The following is a 12753-nucleotide window of genomic DNA, read 5'->3' as shown; positions in this document are numbered from 1 at the left end:
CAAGGATCAGCTCTTATGATATGTATTGCAGGCAGGATGATGTTGCCTGTGCTCTCCCTGTGCAGAACCTTCAGTGGCTTCCCTTTGTTCAGAGGACAGAAGTCATTCATGGGTGTGCAAGGCCTAGCGTGATCCAGCCTGGTCCCTCAGGTGCCTTTTGCACACTGTTCTCCCTTGCCCTTCACTGCCTTTGCCCATGTTCTTTTTTTCTGCTTGGAATGCTCTTCTTTGCCTGATTCATGCCTTAATTGTCAGCTTGGCTTAGAGAAAGCTCCTAGCAAAGAGTTCTCTCCTTTGTAACCCTAATCATAGTTTCCTATGTGAATTTTTTGTCTCCCCCATTAGACTGTATGTGTGTATGTCTATATGTATATATTTTCATATTCACAGTCCCAATAAAGCCCTTTGCACATGGTTGACTCTCAAAAAGTTTGTTGAATAAATGGATGAAGGCAGTGGTGTTTTACTTGGGAAATATTTTTCTGACTCCGGGAAGAGGCAGTGCTTTTACTCAGTGGCTCGATCTACTAGCTGTCTCACACCTGTCCCACAAAGAATATGTCAGTTTGAAAAACGTAGTCTAGTTTTACGTTTGTGGCCTCTTTTGGCCACTCCCAGACTACCCAAAGGTACTTTTTCATTTGTTTCTGCTGTTAGAGGGACTTCCTTAGAAGAGTTTGAGAAGCTCCCTAATCAAGGTCAATTGTATTGGTATGGGGGTTTATATAACATGGATTGAGAAATTCAGTTTGTCATACATAAGTTACCTGGAAAAAAACAAACAGCCGAAGGTTTTGAGAGGATGGTAGGGTGTGTCGTTAGAGCAGGAGACTCACCCATGTTTGTAGGTCAGTTCTCTTCTTCAGTCTTTTTCTCAGTTCTCTTGCATGAGAAGCTGTGTTCCATCTTGGTGGGCAGGGCACTGGCCTTGAACGGAGCTCACATGCAGGGTCATTGTGGGCCACATAGCAGGTCTGCATGCAGCATCTTTTTCTATTCGTTATTCTGTGCGTTCTTGCCCGTGCTTGAGCTATTTCTCTTTCAATTTTTTTTGTCCTGCTATCTTTGATCCGGCATGTTAATCGAACTCAAAAGGAGCAGGCTAGAATGATGCATGTAAGAAATATCAAACAAGTATCTGCCACTTGAAGTTATTTCTGTCCCATTAAAGTGATCTTAGACAAACTTGAACTTTTTTCAGTATGTTGTTTGGGGTGGGGTTGGGGGTCAACTCTTATTTGAAACTTGTGTTCATTTGCTGTTTTATGTAGTTGCAGCTCATAATGTCGTCCACTTTTAGATCAGCAGTTCCGTGCTTTACAAGCATGATCTCCAGCCCTCATAACAACTTTGGGAAGAAGGTATTCTCTTCGTTCTGTGGCTGAGGAAACTGAGACATGAGGTGGCTAAGTCACTTGTGCAGGAGCACCCAGTGGGTCTTTGCTAGATGTCTTCTCAAGTGGGATTTTTTTCACTGACCCACCTTCTTTCTAAGCATTGCTAAGGGCAGCTTCTCTGCCTGTCTGTGCATGAAGGAAACCATCCAGAGACCTCCTTGGTCTGTAACACCACTCAAAATCAGCTCCGACCTTTGAAAAATGTTCCATGATTTCTGGAATGTGCTATGTTTTATTTTTTTCTCCTTGATAGTAGAAATGGTCTGATCCATAGCATCTTCTTGCTTCTCGGAGCTGATACTATACTAAGTTAAATATGAATTTTTTCTTTGCCGAGCTTTAAAAAAAAGAGTTTCAGTCACAGTATTTGATGACATTAATAGTTTGGCTTGAAACAGTAACATTTTCTCTTTCATCAGTTCCTTGATTTTAGTGGGAGACTTGGGGGCCATGGATATAGGAGATACTTCAAAGAGAAGTTTAGTATAACAGAAGCTGTGTGAGGCTGCTGAGGTGCACACAGCAGTGTTACTAGAAGGCAGTTTCAAGTGCTGGTGGGTTGTGTTAGCAGCCCTGTTGATGGAGAGATTTAGCAGTTTGCTGAAGTACGGGGACATTCTCTTCTTATTACTAAATTATAGCCTGAAGACCTGTGTAACTCTTAGAGCAAGCCTTAAAATTTTCTTTCCTTCTTTTGTTTTTAGGAAACTCCTCTGTTTGCAGGTGAGGAAAGATTAGATATGTCTTTCCAGGCAACATCCACAATCTTTCCCTTCTCCTATTCCCTCCTGTGTGTAACCATGAGACTATATAAAGGAATATTTCTGGAGGCTATTTAATCCACTAGCCTGAGATGCCAAGACCTGTATTTTTTGAGTTGAGAGTAGGTAGTGTAAGGGTGTGTAACCTGACTGACTAATAGATGATAGGAAATAAAGTCGGGACACTATCCTTCCCTGTAAGACACGGATTATTAGATTTGCCTTCTTCTGACCTCATTCCTGCTGCCCCCATACCCTCTGCTTGACTTAGTGAACTGCCTGTGGGTTCAACTTTCATTCTATAGCTGGGTGTATCTGCAGCAATTATAGCTTACTATGTAGACTGGTCACAAGTTAAAAGTTTAGTAAATCTTATGTAACTTGTCATAGTTTTAGCACTTTAACTTATTTGAGGTATATGTTTTGATTATCTGATTTACAAAAGTACCATATAAAAGTCCACCTATGCTGTATAATTGCTGAAATACTGAGTAGCTCTGCTTAATTATGACCAAGTTACAGGATGAGTACTCTCTAGAGTGAATGGTTCAAAATGAAATAACTATATGCCTGAAGTGTGATGTGACACCAGATGTTTTTAAGCCCCAAAGGTATGTAATTATCTCACTACTCTTGCACATACATACAAGTATATTTATGCTTATGGCAAGAGTTTTATATGCAAAAGAAACCACTTTCTGATAAGTGAAGGAACAGTCCATTATTATTTTTTTTTAACAGTCCATTATTTTTGAGGGGCTCAGAGATTGTTTGATATTAGAGGCACCATTTCAATCTCCCTGTATTTCTTTAGGGTATAATTTAAATTCATACATCACTGGATTCTAGAGTAAACTGGTATCAAACTGTAAATTTCAAATATTAAGGATAATTTAGGGAGTTTCTCAAAGTACCATGTTTATGATTTATAGTCTGCCTCTGTACCCAGAGACTTGTTATATATCCCATTCTTAGAGTCTTATTTTGATCATCAGTTGTAATAATTAAAGGTAATAAATGTTGTACTGTGGCTTCCTACTGAAAATAACTTTTGTAGTCTACTTAAATTTTTAATTTTGTATGCAGGTTATCTGTCTGGTCTCTTTCTATAGATCATGAAGAATTAAGGGTAGTACCTCAAGCTGATTTGTCCTTTCTATTTTTCTTTTTTTAAATAAACTTATTTTTGGCTGCGTTGGGTCTTTATTGCTGTGTGCGGGCTTTCTCTAGTTGCTGCGAGTGGGGGCTACTCTTCGTTGCGGCACGCGGGCTTCTCATTGTGGTGGCTTCTCTTGTTGCGGAGCATGGGCTCTAGGCCACGGGCTTCAGTTGTTGTGGCTCGCGGGCTCTAGAGCACAGGCTCAGTAGTTATGGTGCATGGGCTTAGTTGCTCCGCAGCATGTGGGATCTTCCCGGACCAGGGCTCGAACCTGTGTCCCTTGCATTGGCAGGCGGATTCTTAACCACTGCACCACCAGGGAAGTCCTGTCCTTTCTATTTTTAATTCAGTATTAAAATAATTTTTTAATCACATTAAAAATGTGACTTAATATTTTTTTTTATCACAAGTCTGCTGTGCTGTTATTGAATAAAGTGATCAGGTTATATTAGTTTCCCCTGTCACAGGACCAGATACTTCAGTTTGGGGGTTTGGTTGGTAGTTATGACTTAGCTTCCTGTTCACAAACACAGGAGATGACAATTCATTCCTTAGTTTCGGGACTGGTGGAGACCCATAGTGGCTGCTAGGGCTTCCCTTGGGCTAGAGAAAGGAGAGTTGAGATACTGCCAGCGTTGGGACTCCAAGTAAAATAACAGTGATGGTAGCTTACCTGTTTACAATGTAATTCTCTTGAGAGGCTTTTCTTTTTTTTTTTTTTAATACAATATTAAGTGGCAGGAGCCAAATGTTAACATAGTTTTGTAACTGTCAGTACAAACATTTGAAGCTTTAACTTCTTTTTTTTTTTTTTAAATTTATTTATTTATTTATTATTTTTGGCTGTGTTGTGTCTTCGTTTCTGTCCGAGGGCTTTCTCTAGTTGCAGCGAGTGGGGGCCACTCTTCATCGCGGTGCACGGGCCTCTCACTGTTGTGGCCTCTCTTGTTGCGGAGCACAGGCTCCAGACGCGCAGGCTCAGTAGTTGTGGCTCATGGGCCTAGTTGCTCTGCGGCATGTGGGATCTTCCCAGACCAGGGCTTGAACCCGTGTCCCCTGCACTGGCAGGCAGATTCTCAACCACTGTGCCATCAGGGAAGCCCTGAAGCTTTAACTTCTTAAAAAATATAGTTCACAAGTAATTTGTGAAAACAGCATAGTAGAGCACTGCCACTATGCTAAGTATCAATATGTCCAGTAAAGAGACTGGTGAATTTCTATTCATCTATATTTGTGCTGTCTGATGTGGTACCATTTGAAATGTGGCTAGCCTGAATTGTGATGTGCTGGAAGTGTAACACATGCAACAGAATTTGAAGACTTAGTGCAATAAAAAGAATGTAAAATATATCATTAAGGGCTTCCCTGGTGGCGCAGTGGTTCAGAGTCCGCCTGCCGATTCAGGGTACACGTTAGTGCCCTGGTCGGGGAAGAGCCCACATGCCGCAGAGTGGCTGGGCCCGTGAGCCATGGCCGCTGAGCCTGTGCGTCCAGAGCCTGTGCTCCACAGCGGGAGAGACCACAACAGTGAGAGGCCCGCCTACTGCAAAAAATATATATATATGTATATATATCATTAATAATTTGTTGAAATGAAAATATTTTGGGTATTGTGGGTTAAATGGAGTGTATTAATTTAAATCAATTTCACCTGTTTCTTTTTACCTTTTTTAAAGTGGTTACTAGAAAATTTTAAATTACATTTGTGGCTCACATTTTTCTATTAGTGCTGGTCTGTAGACCCTTTGGTCTCATAATAAGTTTTTTTTTTTGTTTGTGCACACAGTTCGGCTATGATTTGGTTGCATACTTGATTTTAACTTTTTGCCAACATAAATCTAAACACCGTATAGTGATTCTTAAACCTTGGTTCCAAGACACTGTACTTTAATTGCCCTTCAAATTATTTGGGACTGTTGTTCAGTCTTAAATTTCTAAGGTCGAAGAACCATCTGCTAACTGATTGTTTTCTAGTTTGAGATTTAATTGGCTAAGTTATTTGCAGTAATCAGAGTCTATATCGATGTCTTCTTTATAGAAAAGTTCAGTGGATTCGTTCTGATATTTAAAATTGAGATTTTATTTCTTGGTAAGGTATAAAGTAAGTGCTAAAATTCTGTTTTCTTTTAAAAACCATTCCTTAGAAACCTATTGGCCTCTGTAATAATGTAAGGAAACTATCTTAAAAGTTTGGTTTTTTTCATATGAAGACAGGAGGGTGGGATTTCCTTGAATTTCACAGTGTGTTTTGGATTTTATTGTCAAATGAAAAAAGGCAGTGATGGTTGCACATGTCTGTGAATATAATAAAAACCATCAAATTGTATACTTTAAATGGGTGAATTGTATGTACGGTATGTGAATTATATCTCAATAAAGGTGTTAAAAAAAAAACAACAACAGAGAAAGAAAAAAGGCAGACCAACTAAAGATGGCCAGTTCTTTGTTTTGTCTGTTGTAGAAGTTTTCAGAGTGTGGTCCCTTGTTCAGTAGTGTCAGCATCACCTGGAAATTTCTTAGAAATGCACATTCCTGGCTCCACTTCAGATATACTGGCTCGGAAACTCTGGAAGTGGGGCCCAGCATCTGGGTTTTAATAAAAGCTCCTCGGGTGATTCTGATACATGCAGAACCACTGGCTTAATATACTCCTTAGGGTCCACCCAAGAAAAGGGAAACCACTCTTAAGGTTTAAAAATAGGAATTCCGTTCAGGGGGTTGGTTACACAGATGATGGAGGAGCTGAGACAGCAGGATAGGATGGTGAAGCAGCCTAGAGATTAACAGCAAGGGGAGGAGAACAGTGTCGCTAATGGTAGGGTTATGGGAGCCCGGCAGCCAGAGTTACTCTGAGGAGATTGGAATCTCCTAGTAGTAGCAAGAGCCATGAAAGAAATACAGCCACTGCTGGGAACACTTCCTGAAGTAGAGAAGGAGGGTCAGAAATATCCTGGCTCCATTGTTCCTCCCACCTGCCCATTCTCCGCCAGTGTTTCCCAAAGACTGAACCCAGAGAAAAGCCAGCTGACCTAGCTAGGAGCCTGAGAAATGATGTCTGCAGTGATCAACTCTCCTGAGATAAAGAGCTCTCATTGATCTGTGGGAATAGGCCCATGACTGGCACATCTGGTATTTACACTTTAAAACAAAATAATACTTTGACATAATTTTAAAAATTTAAAGGCATTTTAATACCAAAAAACAATCTCAGGATAGAGGATAATCTTCTTAATGGAATAAATTTAGCTTTATAAAAATGAAACTGTCCTTTTGTAATTTCACTGTTGGCCAGGCAAATCTTTTCAGGGACCAGCATCTGTGAGTGTGGGAAATGTTAGCTTAAACATTTGAAAGACTTTTTATTATCTGTTTAACTCAGGAGTTACCAAGCTGTCCTCGGTTGTTAGTGTCTCCTTGTGGCAGCTATGGGAAGTTTGTTTCCTCAATTTCTCTGCCAACTTTTCCTGGAATAGTTTGGATGTTTTCCTTTTCATATTTTTTCTTTCACTTGTTGCCTAAAGCTTAGTTTGCCTTTTTGTATGTCCTATTTGCCTCCAGTATTTAAAAATCCACCCCCCCCCCTTAATTTTCCAGTGTTCTTTCTTCTTTATTGTTTCAACTGTAAGTAAACTGTGGCTGATGGGAGAAGGGTAATTACAATGAGACGTCTCTAACAAGGAAAATTCAAGTTGTAGATTTTCTAAATATAGGTAGAAATAGTGTCTTGGACCTTTTAAGCTCTTGAAAGGATCCTGAATATCCCCTCAGAATCTCTACAAAAAGTCATGCATTTCCTCATCCTTCTAAATTAATTTTTTTCCCAGACACCAGTATTTAACTGCTATTATTTGAAACAGTATTGTTTTATAGTATTTATAACAAATGGAAGCTATGAAGCTAACAGTTTTCCTCCTTGAGGGGGACTGTGTTCTGAATTCCAGTTGACTGGCTGTCTTAGAATTCAATTGTGTTTAATGGTCCAAAATAAAATCTAATATTTATGAATGCAAATGGGTCTGGAATATATATATTTTTCTTATATTTGAAAGATCTGTGCTTTCATTCACTAACTTTCTTATGTTCACATTCCAAAAATTAAGAAAAAAGTTGTAGAAAATGAGGAACTGGTATAGTTTTCACTTCACTTGTAAGTTTTTATAATAGGGAATGCTGCCATTAAAAACTTGGAAATGGAGCAGTTGTGTTTCATGAGGTTTGATGGAAGACTGGAGCTGTTGTTTTGTATGCAAGGTGCTGATCTGGATGCTATAGAGCAGAGCTTCCAACCTCTTTCCCCTCATACCACACAGAAAAAAATACTCTGTACAGTACACTGGGGTAGGAGATTTCTAACAGTAGAAAAGCTGCTGCTGGACTGGTGGGTGAAGACCACTGGCCTGGGGGCTGGCAGCCCCACCTGCCTGCTCCAAGAGCTGAGGTATCAATATCTCACAACTTTCAGCTCTCATACTGGGAAGCTCTGCTATATGGAGGGCATGCAAGGGGTAAAGAATCTTAGTCTCCTGAGGAGCTCAGTACTTGCAACTTACAACACAAGCATGTGGTGCTAGGTAATAGTATTGGGTTGGTGAAATAGTATTGGGTTGGTGAAATGCTAGGGAGGCATAGGAGAGGTTAGTTCTGGTGAGGTAGAAGGGATCTAGCAGAGGCTCTGTGGGGCATGGAAGGCATTCTATCCAGAGGGATTATCCTGTGCAAAGGTATGGAGGGACCAAAGGGCAAAGAAAGTTTGGAGGATTGCCAAGGGTTTCTGATGTGGTTGGGGTGCAAGATTTGGGGATGTAAATCCCCAAAGGAAAGTAGTATGTTGGGAGCTCCTGTTAAGGAAGTAGGCAGGGGTTGACTTCAGGAAGGAAGGCCTGTGTGTCGTGGAATGGACTTGTGACCTTGGGCACCTTGGATAGTGACAAGATCTGACACCTCCCCTCCTCCCTTTTGGAAAATCCTCCTGGTACAGTGTAGAATGAACTGGAGCCTGCAAGCAGATAAATCTCTGGGGAGGGGAAGACATTGATATAGACTCAATAAGGAGTAATAAAGGCTTGCACCTGGGGAATGGCGATTCGGAGGGCTCCCTGCAGCGAGAACTGGCAGATTGTGTTTATTGACGGGAAGAAAGGTGACTCAGATTTGGAGCCTGGGTGAAGGAAAGGATGACGGGACCATTTTCAGAAATAGTCTGTATGCGGGACAAGGAACTTGATTTCAGACGTGGATTTAAAGATCCTTGCAGAGTAGCAGTTAACATTTATAAAGTGCCTTCTAGGGTTCAGTTACTGACCCAAGCCTTTACTTTTAAAAGAAAACACCTCATTTTATTCTCACAATAGTAATAAGAAGTAGGTGTTTATCAATTAGTGTCCAATCAGGAAAATGAAAATCACTTGATGTTTTAAGCACAGAAAGATTTAACGTAGGGAATTGGTTCCAGTGTTAATTGGAAGGGCTGTGTTGGGGGGTTGGATGTTGGAGCAGAAAGGAGTGTGTGTGTGTGAGTGTGAGGGTGTGTGTGTGGTGTGTGTGTGAGGGTGTGTGCGTGAATGTTGAAGAGCAAGAAGGGGAGGGGATGGTACTCAAATATCAGACAGCTGCCGCATAAACTGCCTGCTTTGCAGATTTGCTGGAGATCTTCATTGGTTCTGCTGCTTTGGAGCCACCACAGAAGCTGCTCGAGCCTGCGGGTGTCTGCTGCTGCTTTTGGAGTTACCACTAGAAACAGGAAACAAAAGAAGACCTTTTTCTTTCTCTCACCTTGCAGTCTCGTTTCATTGTTTCCCATGGGCAATACCCAACGGGAATCTAGTTGGCAAGGGAGTTTGGAAGATGTAGTTTATAGACTTCTAGCCCCTTTTAAATACAGAGAAGAGATGAGACCCAACAGAAAAACTAGCCCAGTGGGTACTATTTTTATCCTTACTGTCTTTGGTGTGGAAACTGAGGCATGGAGAGGGTAACTCATTCTCCTAAGGTCACACAGCTACAACTTGGCAGAATTGAGATGTGACCCTAGATAAGCTGGTTTCAGAGCCTGTGTTCTTAGCTGCTACACTTTGATCTTCCCTTCACACGTGGTTATTGTTTGATTTTTCTCCTTATTGTCAAGCGCCTCAGATGAGTAGCTGTTTTCATTGATTTTGCTTATCCTGCACTTATTTTCCTTTTGGTATCTCTAAGTAGCTTTAGTTTTTCACCTCTACTTCTGGAACCTCTCCTCATGATCACCACTGATTTTATAGACAATGCAGTGGGTTATTTCAGTTATTATTTCTCCTTAATCTGTTTCTGGCTTTTGGTACTGACACCCATTTGTATGGATTTCCAACCTTGACCTCTGTGATGCTGACTTGCCTCATTTTCCTCTTACCTCACTGAGGCTCCTTGGTTTTCTTCTTTCCCTTCCCATTCCTTAAACCATTGCCATCACTTGGCTTGAGTTTGGATTTCAGTGTGTTACAAGAAGCTACTTAATGTTAATTTCATATTCAAACCAGAACCAATAGAGGCATTAAGTACACAATTCTGTGGCCTTTTTCTTTTGTGTGTTGTGAAGTCACAGAGGAGTCTGAGTAACATCCCAGTTTGTGCTCTGCCTTGTACAAGGAGGAAAAGAGAATGAGGACCAAGGGAGGGACTCTGGGTACATTCTGTGTTCCCGCAGTGTGCTAAGAGCTTTAAATGCATTGTTTCATTTAAATTCTCCTGTGTGAGATTGGTTGTTGTTACCCTTGTTTTCCAAATGAAGACACTGACTTCTTGTGATGAACCACTAATAGAACTGGGGTTGAAACCTTCATCTAACTTGCTCTGACAGCCAGGTTCTCTCCTCTGGACCACCTGGGTCAAGCCCCCACTTTCTTATCTGTTAAGTGAAAGAACTGGGCAAGATAATTTTTTTTTTTTTTGCGGTACGCGGGCCTCTCACTGCCGCGGCCTCTCCCGTTGCGGAGCGCAGGCCCCGGACGCGTAGGCTCAGCGGCCATGGCTCACGGGCCCAGCCGCTCCACGGCATGCGGGATCCTCCCGGACCGGGGAACGAACCCGTGTCCCCTGCATCGGCAGGCGGACTCTCAACCACTGCGCCACCAGGGAAGCCCGGCAAGATAATTTTTAAGGTCCATTTCAGTACCATCATTCTGATTCTATTGCAAACTAGCTGTCCTTAGCAGTAGTTGCTTCTAATATTTGAAAAAGGAAGCTGCCATCCCACTCTAGGAAATGTCCTGTTTTATTAAGACCAAGAGTATTAACATGTGATTTGTAGAAGTTGTGAAGTAGGGCAAAGGCACTTAAAGTAGTCACGATGATAGATCTTCATATAAGTTTCAAGAGAGCCCCATTACCTCCAAATGAGGCTGCTGCCCAGAACATTAGAGGCTGTGGCTTTTGTTGACGGGCACAGGATAATAGGTTTGGAACAATTTCAGTCTAAACAAAGGGCAACGCTGTTATTCCATTATACTCCCTGTTGAGAGCATTTGCTTCCAGAGTATTAGGAATCCCTTCTTTCCTTTAAGGGAATTTAGTGTGAGATTCGCAAGAAGATAGTGAAAATATATTTTAACGATAAGATTTATCGTAATGTGGTTTGACATCTTTAGAATGCCAATGGACAACCCTAAAATGATTAACTATCATGTGATTTGCCTACATGTTGTCTTCAAACATGTAAATAGGTGGTTTAAATGGATACCAACATCTTCTTTTGGTTTACAGTACCCATAAAATACCGAGCAAGTGTTCCTACATATGTGTATATCTGCAGAGTAAGTACATTTCTAGGCTCTGTAGCATCTATAGCATCTATTTATGTTACCTTCTTTACTCAAAATCATCCTGCAGCTTTTCCTCATTCATGCCTTATTTTTGAAAAATGGGAAATTGAAAGGGAGATGTCTCTTTTTTAACCTTTAGTTTTATTGGCTTTCCCTGCACGGGAAACCTCAGCTCCCCCGTTTTCCTACTGCCTCTCTGGCCACGCCTTCATTTGGTTTAGGTGATTCTTCCTCTGTCCAAGCTCTAAATGTTGATGCCCCCAGGGTTTGAGGCTGGGCTCTTCTACCTCATGCCTTTTTCCTATATAATGTCAAGTACCCCAGAGCTTCCTATGCTGTCAAGTGATGATAGCTTCCCAATTTTTGTTTCTAGGTCTGATTACTGCCCTGATTGCTTACTTATCTCATGCCTGTTTAGGTCTGGAAAGTATTTCAAGCTATTCTTAGATTACAACCCCCCCTTCAAAGTAAGACACTTTACATCACAACCCAGTACACACATACGTTACTTTGAAAGAAACTAAAGTTTCCAAGATAGTAGTTACCCTTAAAACATAACGTTTGCTCATGTTTTCAAAGGTATTGATGGACTTAATTGAAAAATGCTGTCTGTAACCCACAACATTGGTCTCTGCCTTGTTAGTTGATTGTGAACCACTCTTTGAAAAACACTGTTCTTGAGCCGAAGTAGATATTTGAGATATTTCATGTTGTGGGGAGCCTGCCCACGTGTTTGGAGACCATAAATATTTAGAGTGCAGTAAATAATTATAAAATGAAAGAAGGCATGGACAGATTCCTTGCTTTTCCCTATATCAGGAAACCAAAATTTCTTGGGCTGTTTCTGCTCTTATCTAGGTCACTGATAATCCAACCACTAGCTGGATGACCCTCCTAAGAAATTGCATTTTTGCCCTTTTTCTGTCTGAGCAAGATCTGGATAAATCGAATTACTAATGACTTAAAAAATTTTGAAATGAAACCAGTCAGAATTCCCAGGTCCAAAACACATGTCTGGTCCATTTATTTTTTTAATCTCCAAATGCTGACTTAAGAGATTTTGGTATCCCCAAACAAAATATGTGTGTTCTAAGTGAATCACTGATTTTCATATAACTGAGGTAAGTCACTCTGGTTTCAGTTTGCCTCTTTTTTCCCCTGAGGTTCAAGATGAAAAGCTCTGTGTTTTTTGTTTGTTTTTTTAAACTACCTGTCCAGTCAGTAGATCTCTGACACCTGCTTGAGCAAAGTTGCTAAAATGAGGAAAAGTATTTTCTCTATTTTCAACTGTGTCCTCCTCTCCCCACACCACAGGGGACACTGCATACAGGGAAGGTGGTTGATTGGAGTTCTGTGCGGCCGACCAGATGGAAAAGGTTCATTGCAGACAACACCACCAGTTGAAAAGCCTATCCCACATAAGGGAGTCACTATGGAATCAGAGCAAGCTTTTGGTTATTCAGAATTGTTTATTATTTAGAGTTGGTAAGGATATTCTCAGTCATCTACTGACATGTGGAAATTGTTGGATTATATATAGTACCAGGTTTGAATATAACCGTTAACAGAACTCCCCTATAATAGGATTTTATAGGTACTTACCTTGCACGCTTCTCCTAAGCTCGCAGAAGGTTGACTAATCC

General features: G+C 41.0%; 1 protein-coding gene and 1 long non-coding RNA gene across 2 annotated transcripts in view; both read left to right on the top strand.

Annotated features, from left to right (window-relative positions):
• Positions 1-12753, top strand: part of ZSWIM6 (zinc finger SWIM-type containing 6) — a 204215-nt gene that overhangs the window by 16667 nt on the left and 174795 nt on the right. The gene's annotated exons all lie outside the window — the stretch shown is intronic.
• Positions 9299-12753, top strand: part of LOC125963987 (uncharacterized) — a 40069-nt gene continuing 36614 nt past the window's right edge. Inside the window, exon 1 of the long non-coding RNA XR_007476436.1 lies at positions 9299-12595. This is a non-coding gene — a long non-coding RNA (uncharacterized LOC125963987). The remainder of the gene's footprint in view (positions 12596-12753) is intronic.

Source organism: Orcinus orca, chromosome 3 (genome assembly GCF_937001465.1).
Source record: "Orcinus orca chromosome 3, mOrcOrc1.1, whole genome shotgun sequence".
NCBI classification, from domain to species: Eukaryota; Metazoa; Chordata; class Mammalia; order Artiodactyla; family Delphinidae; genus Orcinus; species Orcinus orca.
The sequence above is the reverse complement of the archived record's forward strand: the minus strand, read 5'-3'. Positions and strand labels throughout refer to the sequence as shown.